Source organism: Dicentrarchus labrax, unplaced genomic scaffold (assembly GCF_905237075.1).
Source record: "Dicentrarchus labrax unplaced genomic scaffold, dlabrax2021, whole genome shotgun sequence".
NCBI lineage: Eukaryota > Metazoa > Chordata > Actinopteri > Moronidae > Dicentrarchus > Dicentrarchus labrax.
The window spans coordinates 24,624,065-24,635,692 of record NW_026136704.1 but is presented as its reverse complement, the minus strand read 5'-3'; the positions used below and the strand labels follow the sequence as shown (position 1 = coordinate 24,635,692).

The 11,628-nt window shown below is 38.1% G+C and overlaps 1 long non-coding RNA gene across 2 annotated transcripts; it reads right to left on the bottom strand.

Annotated features, from left to right (window-relative positions):
* Positions 1-7,236: 7,236 nt before the first annotated feature.
* LOC127362250 (uncharacterized) lies at positions 7,237-11,175 on the bottom strand. Of its 2 annotated transcripts, none has more exons than XR_007884402.1 (4): positions 11,050-11,175; positions 9,371-9,501; positions 8,725-8,787; positions 7,237-7,376 (listed from the first exon to the last, which is right to left on the bottom strand). It is a non-coding gene; the product is annotated as an uncharacterized LOC127362250 (long non-coding RNA). The 2 variants fall into 2 exon arrangements; XR_007884403.1 differs by having other exon boundaries at positions 8,725-8,784.
* Between the last annotated feature and the right edge of the window lie 453 nt (positions 11,176-11,628).

The window sequence follows — 11,628 nt, the reverse complement described above, 5'->3', positions numbered from 1 at the left end:
TTTACACATAGCTTATAGGCGGCTACATGACTTAATATTAAATTTTTAATGTTTGCATGATCTCAATTTGAATTGAAGTAATAAAAAACATTCATATAATCTGACTTACTGTATAAAATGTTATGTTCCAGTCAGTTAAAAGATGGTAACATCTGTTCAGCCTCATAGTTCAAAGAGCTGGAGCCTGAAAACTGACCTGGGACCAGGAGTTAAGATCAGCTTGAGCTCATGTACAGCAGGTTAGTTTACTCAAGTACTGTTCTTAAGTACACATTCGAGGTACGTTAATTGAGTATTTCCATTTTATACTTTACACCTCTGCTCCATTATACATTTGGTGATTTTGAATGTGATTTTTTTCCTGATTAACTGGATGATGAAGTGTTTCTTCAGTTTATGGAAGAGAAGATCCAGGATTTTTCTGACTTTTGATTTAAATATATAGCCGGTGTAATCCTTAGTTTAATAACAGAATATTCCACAAACAAAGTGTGTGTAGTTTCTTAATGAAGCACAAGAGAGAGACACAGTTTGCTTAAATATTCGTTTTCAGTAGAAATAAAGTGATAAAGTAATCCTTCTTTCAAACCCAACTTCGCTGTAAACAAACTCAATGTGACCACTGAAGCCACTGAACTCCTCTGTGAATATGTATGATGGTTTACAACAAGATACCTAGCCAATTATTGTTAAGACATGTAATCTGTCAGTGTAGTATCAATGTGGTTGATCATTAGTAATACACAGGATTGCCCTAAACCTATTAGCACTAGATGATGCAGTGAGACTTTCTTCAACACAATAAGTGTTATTAGTAAAAGTTTAGCCTTGCAGAAAGTGATTATGTTGACCCTAATATAACTTTTATATGAATGTGACAACTAAAATGCCCCAGTTAAAATACAGGAAGAGATAAAATACCATAAAGTTCAATAAGGTCATTAACAATCCACTGCTGAGTCCCAGAGACACAGTTAGGTTCTCCGCAGGAATGTTAATGATTTTATTATAGTCATGTCTTATTAAAGATACTTTTTGTTCTATTGGGAGACATAATAAAGACCTGACAGTTGTTTCTGTCATCTAAAAGTCTGCTGCTGCTTTGGGTGTCTTTACACAGATCACAGAGCTCTCTTATCTCCGGCTCCTACTGTTGTATAAAGTTCCCCAGATGTACACCTTAGCTGCCCTTCGCTCTGGTGTGTAAAGTGCCAGCCACTGTGCTATGTGGGTAAAGTTAATAACCCACTGGAAACAGATAAATTACAGGCTGTCTGCAGCTCCGTCATCTCCGCTGACAGGTTAATGACTCAAGTGTCAGTTTTTAGGGCCTGGAGAAACTGATTGATTTTCTTAATAACAAAATAAATGGGGCAATTTGTTGTCTGACGCTAAACCTTTTCAGCACAACCGCGGGAGATCAGTGGGTTAATGTTAAAGTCAGATATTGGTTTGGAAACAGAAGATATGATGGGTTAAAGGTAAATTAAAGAAAGATTATCTAACATACATTTTAAGTTTAAAAAAAAGTCACATTTATTGAGTTTGCCACCACAGGAGTGATAATAAATGACACCAATTTGAATAAAATGCTGATGATTGATTGAAATTGAATTGAAAGTGTATGAATCTAAGCCCCCAAATAAAAAAACATGCTTTGTGAAAGCCACTTTTTAACAAGAAACATAGGTATTAACACACACACACACACACACACACACACACACACACACACACACACACACACACATTGAAAAAAGCCACCTCTGGGAGACAAGACTTTGGCGTAGGCCTTATATTTTTCTGGCACTTTCACATGTCTCCATTTAAAATCTGTCAACCATTAACAACAAATAATAACAAGCAGCAAAAACAGTTTATCCAGTACACAGTTGTGAAAGCGGCCTGTGCACTGGAGCGCAGCGTGGAACACGTACTGCCCATTACGCTTTCACACAGATCGGTGATACACAGGTTGAGCAACCGGGGACAGGGACCATCCGGGGCTGGGACCGTCTACCTGTTCCTGTAACTATACCTGTCCGCCCACCTGGCTTTAAGGTGTACTCAATTAGTTGGAGATATTCAATGTTTTTATAATTGTCAAAATATCTCCATTATTATAAAACATCTCTATTATTCCATTGTGCCTTTGTTCAGTGAGTCACATTGTTGCACTGGGTGACATCTTTATTACGATGATGCACAAAAATTCAACATACACATTCCTACTGCTGTAAATAGAAACACTACTACTCACTTACTCATGTTTTCTCCAAAAAACTACAGTTCACTAAAAACTACAAAACTACTGTTCAGATGTTTTAGTATGAAAGTTTGTAGACTTTAAATAATTTAGAGCTGGTTCAACTTAAAAAGCTAAGTTCATTTGCTGCCTTACAAACAAGCCTAGGTAGAAAACTTAGTTTAAAGTCTTATCTGAGTTGTAAAACCAATTGAGTTAACTAAACTTAAAATATACATTTGAACTAACAACTGTTCAGTTTCACAGTAACACAGTCACAAAGTTCACCACTAACCTTCATCATGGTTCGCACTGTTTTCATTATTGTGAAAACAAGCAACCATGACATATCTTACAGGTTATTACAGACACACAGTGAGTTTCTATCATGTATAATTTCTTGACTATAAAAAAGAAGGCTCAGGAGAGCAGCCAAAAGGTTTGGAAACCAGTGTGTGGGAACTGAGTCACTGCGTGGGCACCCAGATTAATAGAAAATGTGAACACATTTAGGTTCCTGTATTTATTTTTGTCATTATTTAAGCATTAAACAAGCCTGAGAACCAGATTCATTAGCCAAACTCATATTTCATTTGTTTTCATTTACTCTATTTTCAAATTAGTCTGGAGATGCCAGGCTAGCATTTAACCAAAACACACCTCACTAGTACCTCCCATATCTTAATGTTTTTCTTTTTTGTATATATATTTAATTAGACATAATTACATCTGCATATATTTGCCCGTTCCATACAAATTACACTATACAGACCATATTTACTTTGACTCACCTCAAGGTCCATTTAGTTGCTGTTCTGAAGCTTTTGATCGTATCACGTAATCATCATCCACAGATGAAGTTTGCCAAGTTGTCATGATTTAATATAACTTATATAAAATACTTCTGGGGGGCTTTTATTGATAGAGGCAGCTGTAGAGTGACAGGAAAGGGGGGAAAGAGAGGGGATGACACGCAGCAAAGGGCCTTGAACCCATGGGACCCTGCAGCGAGGACTCAGCCTTGGTACACGGGGTGCCAGCTCTACCAGGAGAGATATCAACATGTATGCAAATCTCCAAGTTTAGTTCTATAGATATGTTTTAATGTCACTTCCAGCAGTTGGAATTGGAGGGTGAAATTGTGTAGATACTAAACTGTTAGATAGCATAACGGAAGATAACATAGTTTATCTATTTTTATTCCATGTGTATTAGGGCTGCTTTTTTTCTAACATGTGTACAACAAGATGCATGCAGGGCATCGCTGTGTCTTTTTCATTGACCTGGATATGATCACACTCTAAACCTGGATCCAGCCAGCATCAACCTGTTCTCAGGGTCAAGCCTCAGGGACACACTGTGAGTACTGGTGTTGTTTCAAGGTGTGCTTGGCTGCTTTTGGTGTCTTCACTCACCTCTCACGACCTCTCGCTCCTCACCCCGCTGCCTGCACAGACTGGAACACTTGGGACTGAAATAAAAAAGGGCAAGGGCTACATGGCGTGTGCGTGAGATTCAGGAACCATGCAGCGGCCATGTCCCGTTCCATAGACTGAGCTGGACCTTACCCTCGACCTGAACCCTCCGACCGCTCATCTCCTCTCCTCAGAGACTGGAGACAACTGTCTGATCTGAACGAAGAGGCAGACATGTTAAAGTCGGTCGTGAATTTTGTCCACAGTTTGAAAGTTTTGACATTTTCGGAAATACACTTATCCGCTATTCTTGTTGGAAGTTAACTGAGAAGATGGATACTCTCGTGCCTGTACACTAAATATAAAGCTCTCCCACAGGCAACTTTGTAACACGCTGAAGAATAGCCTAAAAGAAAGAAAAAAAAAAAAAAGACAAAAATCAAGCTAGCAAAATGTGTGTTCAACAAATGACTCTACAACAAATACCAATATCATCTTGGAAACTTTTGTAGTAGTAATCAGAAGCTTTTCTAATATAAACACAAAAATTAATAAAAACAAACGTATTAAAAAGGAACGTGTAGTTCTCCTTTTTCTAGTCTTTATGCAAAGTTAAGCAAACTAGCTGCTGGCTTTAGCTTAATATAGCATTCAGAGTATTGATCTTTTCATGGGACTCTTATAAAGAAATAAACATAGTGTATTTCCCAATATGGCAGACTACTCCTTTAAAATTAAGCTACAGTTTGTTTGCACAAAGGTAGATTTTGTTTCCTTTGGATAGAGGCAGGCTACCAGCTTCTACAATTTCATATTCAACCTACAAAGTCTTCTCATGCGATTCTTGTCAAGAACGCAGGTATAAGCTCTCAAAATGTTAAACTGCTTCTCCTCAATGAGGAAGTGAGCAGTGCCGGCAAGGGACAGACCAAACTCTGATAAGAGAACCAACTTTCGGTCCTCATTTAAAATAGGAGCCAGAGATTAATTCAGTATGTTTTGTTAGTTTTCACATTGATGATGTGTTCAGGAAATATCTCACCTGACTCAACCAGGAAGTGTCAGCAAGAAAAAACAAAACCCCCAAATCCCCTAAGGCAGTGGTTTTCAAACTGAGGCCAAGGGACCAGCTAGGGGTCGTCGAATGGGTTGTAGAGGGTCCCCAGCGAAAGGAGGAATATATTTTAACTTTTATCACATTGTTTGGAAGTACAATAAGGAAAGAAATTGTGATTGCTGTTTTGATTTATTTAGTTTGATCAATGATTGACTATGACTTTATAATCTCAGAGGGGATTCCTTAAGATAAAACCCTTTCAAATTGAGTGTCTGTAGCCTAATGTACATCTGTTGTGGGGCTCCATGACATAATAAAAAGTTTATAAACTTCTGCTCTAAGGAGAACTTAAATTATAGAAACCTAAAGAGCCTAGTCTACAGATCCCAGTTCGCTCATTAATCATGCAAATTCTCTGGCTATTTCATGATAATCGCAGGTTGTTTTCATGTTGCCCTTCATAAGATTATCTGTTATAAATCCATCAGTGATCAGACTTTTCCACAAGTGCTTTGATTGAGTCACAGTTTCCCTTCATCGGATGGAGCAGCAGCTTTGATCTCTATCAGTGCAATAAGATTTCATCAACACGCCCATGAATCACAGAAGGATGGCTCAATTATAGCAATTGTAGAAAGAGAGAATGTTTCTGTTTGCAGCTGAATGATACAAGTGAGGATAAGGAAGAGGAAAGTGATGGAAGACGTTGGCATCCATCCACTCCTCCCAATTCATAAACATGACCTGTGGATGATCCTGCACTGGGAGAACTGGGAGAGTTTGTGGCGCTGGCAGCGTGTGTCACAGGGACAGTGTTGGCTCTGTCAACATGCACTGCAGCAGGGTGTGTGTGTGACAGAGTGTTTCTGTGGGTTTGAATCGAGCCAAAGACTTTAAAGTCTCTCGAGCGTGTTTGCTCTTCACGCACAAGGTGTGTGTGTAGCCAGGGATTGAGCTTTTCCTCCTCTTTTCTTTTGTTAAATCATGTCAGATCAGATCAGCTTTGAGGTTTGGCTGTTAGTCAAGTCCCAGCAAATTGGTTTCTGGCTCAGTGGTGTTTGATTACGCCTTAACTTCTCTCTTGTTTTGTTTTTTTTATTTTTTATTTTCTTGCAGTAACAAAGCAGCTGATAAGAAACGCCAAACAGACACAACGGATTTGGGATTTTCCATCCTGTGAAGTCAAAAAAGGTTCAGACATGAGAGAAAATGCTGTGATACAGTATTTTATTAAACAGGGCAGCACGACCCCTTGCATCATATACGCGCCCCCCCTCCCCAACTGTCTGATACTCCCACACTTTTACTGTTCCTGAGCCAAGCTGCCCCCAGCCTGTCAGAGCAATATCATTATTATTATAGATATTTGATGGCAAAGGTCACAAACCGTCTTCAGTTCAGTTACAGAACCAGTAGGGTCATCATTACCTGTGGAGCTGCTCAGGCCTCTAGCCAGGACTAAAACTGACCCCAACCTCACACATATAGCATAAGTTCACACAAATATATAGAAATCATTTGTGGTTTTGGGTCCATTAAACTAGAGATTTGGGTCTGGATGGCTGGATCAGGTGGGGGAGTTTCTGGAATCAATTGAAATTACCTGCAGACATTAAAATCATAAAAGTCTCCAAAGCAGCAATCAATGTTGCCAGATTGGACTGACAAAAAGTAGCCCAATCAGCACAACCTTGAAATTTTGTCCAATCACTTAAATTTTTCCACAAATTTGACCAATCACCGTTGATTCCTGAGTTTCGCAAATGATAACAGTCCCCAGAACAAAACCTTGAGCCGTACTTTTGATTTTTAATGAGTGACACACTTTTTAGAAAAGCTGTCGTGAAATCAGGAATTCAGAAATCAGGTCCTTTCGCCTCCAGACTTCTGTTTTAAAGGTACAATTAAAATAAAAAATCAGATAAAAGCCTGGCAGGTTAGGTAATCTTTGTCTAAGTTGTAAGTTAAAATGATTATCTGTCATGTCCGGGCAAGTGTGTGTGTGTGTGTGTGTGTGTGTGTGTGTGTGTGTGTGTGTGTGTGTGTGTGTGTGTGTGTGTGTGTGCAAGCCTAGCAAGTAATTGTTACAACTGCATTAATATTCAGTGTTGAATGTGACACTTAAAACAGAGCTACGACACAATAATGATTATAATGGTTTAACCAGCATGACATTTGCGTATCGTATTTGGGTATTAGTCAGGGCATATTGAGCATTGCTCAACTTCTGTTGGTGGAAACATTTTATTAGTAGATCCATTTCTCTAATTTGTAGTCAAAGCGTACAAAAATAAGATGAATTCAATAATATATGAAAATGTATTTCAGTCACAGGTTACAACAACTGTTGACAGTGTACCCATGTTTCATCTTTTCATAATTATGTGTGTGTGTGTGTGTGTGTGTGTGTGTGTGTGTGTGTGTGTGTGTGTGTGTGTGTGTGTGTGTGTGTGTGTGTGTGTGTGTGTGGCTGATGATCATCTCCTGGCTGTCCTCTTCCTCCTCCTCCTCCTCCTCCTCCTCCTCCCAGCTGCTGCTGCTGCTGCTGCTGCTGCTGCTGCTGCTGCTTCACTCTCCTGCTGGCTGGTGGTCAATATTGACTCAGGGATCGAAGCAACAGCCACTTTGTCAGGGTGTACGGGGGGCAGACCCGCCATCTCTATGGCATCAGATGAAAACAGAAAAAGGCTGCTCATTATATTTAAGAATTAAAGAGAACTCTAACAGAGCAGCACCATTTTAAGATAATGCTATAAACACGAATCACAGCAACGTTATAATATATTTTGAGGCAATTTTGACTTAAAAATTGCTCCACTGAAGAAGAAAAGTCTCCTTCAAAACAAATAGAGGGTTTTCAAAGCAGATATTTTGAGCTGTCATAATAGGAAAAGCACAGGTGTTACATCTCAAATTATATATCCAATATTAACAGATTAGAAGATATAATACTCTAATAAATGTAAAACACCACTTTTCCTTTGTATTTGTCATTATTATTATATTTATTATATTGAACTATCCTAAAACATCCAAAACGCTTTTAGAAACAATTCAGCAGGCAAAGAGGTTGACAGCAACGCCAGAGTCAAACAGACTGAGAAAGTAAATGAGCCAAAAAGCACATGCAGACACATTGAGGCATGAAAAGAAAACGACAGGACAAACACACCGTTGTTTTCTGAGGTTAGATGTGGTGTGACCGATGTTAGTCAATAGATATGTTAGATAAATGTCTAAGAACAGCTTATGACTGGAACAGAAGGTTCCAAGTTAATTTCACACATTTATTTAGAGGTAACTCCCACTCAATGTGTGCAAAGCAAAGCTGCTAGAGGATTATTTTCTCTGCAGGTCTCAGCAGGACTTTCTGTTCATTTTTTCCCCCACATTTCTGAAATGAAACTATATATCTGGGGATAAAATAATTTGAGAAGGTACTTTGAACAGCCATACCTAAATGTTTCAAACAAAGTATTAAGATGTCATATCAACATGCACTACATTTATCTCCTTGTTATCTATTAGTGACGGTTATGCTGGTTGACACAGAGAGAGAGAGATTTGCATGACTCAGACACCTGCTCCATAATGCTTCGATACTGTCGAGCAGTTCCATACCAGCGGTTCATTTTGCATAGTTCGGTGGTGAAGGCATAGACACATAGGACTCCTTTTGTGTGAGGGTAACAAGCTAAAGGTTGGCTGCTGTGTGTGAAGCTTTTCCCTAAACTTCTAGTTGAACTCACTGCTGCCCCCTAGTGAACAACAGGAGAAACAGCTCTCGGTACAGTATGCAGGTAAGACTGAACATGATGGACGCACTCTCATGCATGCACCTGCAAAAACTGTTGTTGATCGAGTCTTCTTCTGTCATATAATTTTAAATCTTTTTAAATCTTTTATTTGTGTGTGAGAGTTTTATTGCATTGGCTACACAGTGTGCACCCACAGCATATATCAATAAAGTTCAAACACACACATCCATGCACGGTATCACCACTGACCTTATTTTGAGCAGACAAACCGTGCCAGGTCCATGTAAGGTGTGTCGCTGCGCCATAAACCTGCTGAGAAAAGAACATGAGTGAATATGATCCATTACATTCCTGCAGGGACGAGCTTCTGACGAATAGAGAGATGATAAGTAATGTGTTATTTGGAAACTAGGCCGGAACACAGTTATCAGATATTTACTCTCTTCTTGTTAACTTGCAAATCTTGCGTGAAGTCTTTGTTGTGCTTTTGCAAGATAAAAAAAAAATCTTAATGTCATTAATGCAAAACAGACAAACTTTTTTTTTATGTATTCATGACCTTTACTGGAGTAAAAGTAACGATACAAATAAAAATAAAAGTACATAAGTATCAAAAGTTAAAGCATTCACTGTACAGAAAAATGGCACCGCATATTGTTATTATTAGTCTGCTAATTATTACTGATGTATTAAGTATAATCAGCCCACTGAAGTCCATCTAATCATCGCTGAATGCACTGAGCATGCATTTATTTGCAGAAACATAACTTTATGAAACATGTAGAGACAATCGCTCACACAGTATCCCAATGAAAGAAACTATGTAAAACTATAAAATATATTGATATTTTGATGAATATAATTTTTAAAATATTTACATGCATATGTAGCTCACCTGGTAGAGTGTGCCCTTAATACAGCGCCCGGTTGGATTCCAGCCCTTTGCTGCATGTCATCCCCTTTCTATCTCTCTGCTGCCTTTCCTGTCCATATCTCCAGCTGTCACTATCTAAAAAGCAGAAAATGCTGAAAAATAGACTTTCAATGAAAAAGGCATAAAACAAGTTGGGAGAAGCAGACTTTTCATATTGAGAAGTAACACTAGCAATAAAATACTATAAATAATACTCCACTACTAAGTAAAAGTCCTGCATTCAGTATTAGTGGCAATGTAGCAGTGTGTAGGATTTAGCATCATCTAGTGGTGAAGTTACAGATTGCAACCAACTGAATACAGCTCCCTTTCCATGTGTGTAGAAGAAAATAAGGCGGGCAAGGACCCCGTAGAAACATGTTCAACATGGCAGACTCCCTGAAAGAGGACCCACTCCCTTTGTAGATAAAAACGGCTCATTATACTCAATTTCTGCCAATAGATCCTCGTAAATATGGAAAAATAAAAGTACTTAAGGTAAGACAACCTCCTATCAGAGTGTCATATTATACTTATCAGAGGATTACTACTGATTATTGTGGAAGCAGCATTTTAATGTTGTGGCTGGAAGTGGTGGAGATCTATTTCTTATCTAATCCAAGACTGTACTGATCCATCCAGCTTCAAATCACTGACCAAAATCCACCTTTTCAGAACTACTTTTAATGATTAATTAATTGTTAAGTGTTGTAGATATAGCTATAATTTCTTAGTGTGTCTTTTTAATTACCTTTTTCTTTTCCTTTTTAACTTATGTGAAGTGTCTTTGAGTTTCTTGAATAGCGCACTATAAATTAAATGTATTATTATTATTATTATTATTATTATTATTATTATTATTATTATTATTATTATTATCATTATTATTAGGGATGCATATAGTCAGCTGCTGATGTAAGTTTTAGTATTTTTAATATTTTAATGTTCATCCCAGTAAGTTCAGATCGTATGTAAACTGAACAAAGTCCAGTGTGTATATATTATATTCATAGGTATGTTTTAATTAGTGTATAATCACCTGAACATAGGAATTTTTGTGGTTATTTTTACCTTAGAATGAGCTGTCTTTATCTATAGAGGGAGCGGGTCACCTTGTAGTCCACCATGTTGAACCACCATGTTTCTACAGTAGCCCAGAAGGGTCAAACCCAACTCTACATAGGGAGTTTTTTGGTGTGTTTCGTGGCCACATAGTGTCTTCTTTGTGCTTGGAAAAGGAGCCAGTGTAGATGCCATTAAATCCTACACACTGGTCCTTTAATGGAATAAAATTTTGCTCTGTACTGTTGTAATACGTATACAGTGTCATAATATGGAAATACTCAACTTTAAGTACTTGAGTAAATATGCTTAGTCAATTTCCACCACTGATAATAACCTTCATGAAGGATTGACTGCTGATGTATTATGTGTGACTGGCAACTGTATGTGTTTCCCATTTGAAAAAGAAGTGTGTTACCCAAATACCTAGAATTAAATTCCTCAAAAGAGTGCCCTAATGCTTTAAACCAACTCAGTGGGACAAAGTTGCACCCAGGACTCAGCTGTAGGCTACATGTGATCTCCGTCCATGGCTGCCTCCCTGCCTGCTGTTTTTCTTTTCTCCTTGTCTGCGCAATTAGAGATTCAAAAGTAATTACCTGCTCGGCTTCCTCTGCGATTAAACGGCAGGTTCACAGCACCCTGATTAATGCAGAGGCATGCACACCTGCCATTAGCAGCCACGAGAGGTGGAACGTTCTGACTGAAACCCTGCAGAACAAACACACTGCTGCTGAAGGCTGCATAACACAGAATTACACAACATGAGCAAAAAATACACCCACTGATCTCTCTATTCTCTATCAAATCCACCTTTTACTTGCGCATTTTACATCATTCTGTTACACTCCACATGTGAAACAAGGTGGTGCAGATGTTTATATATTATAATTAAATTATGACTCATACATACATACATTTACTCAAGTACTTTACGAGTATCCATTTCATGCTGCTCCTGACTGTAAACCACCTAATTTTCATGGAAAATATTGTCCTTTTTATTCCACTACAGGGTTAGTTGTTACTTTGCAGATATAGATACATATAAACATATAACATAGGTATATGTTATATGTTTGTATATGTTTGTTTGTTTATGTATTTACATATTAAACTGTAGAATAACATACATAACAGTATGTAACATACCGTAGTCAAGTGTTATGTTTAAAAGT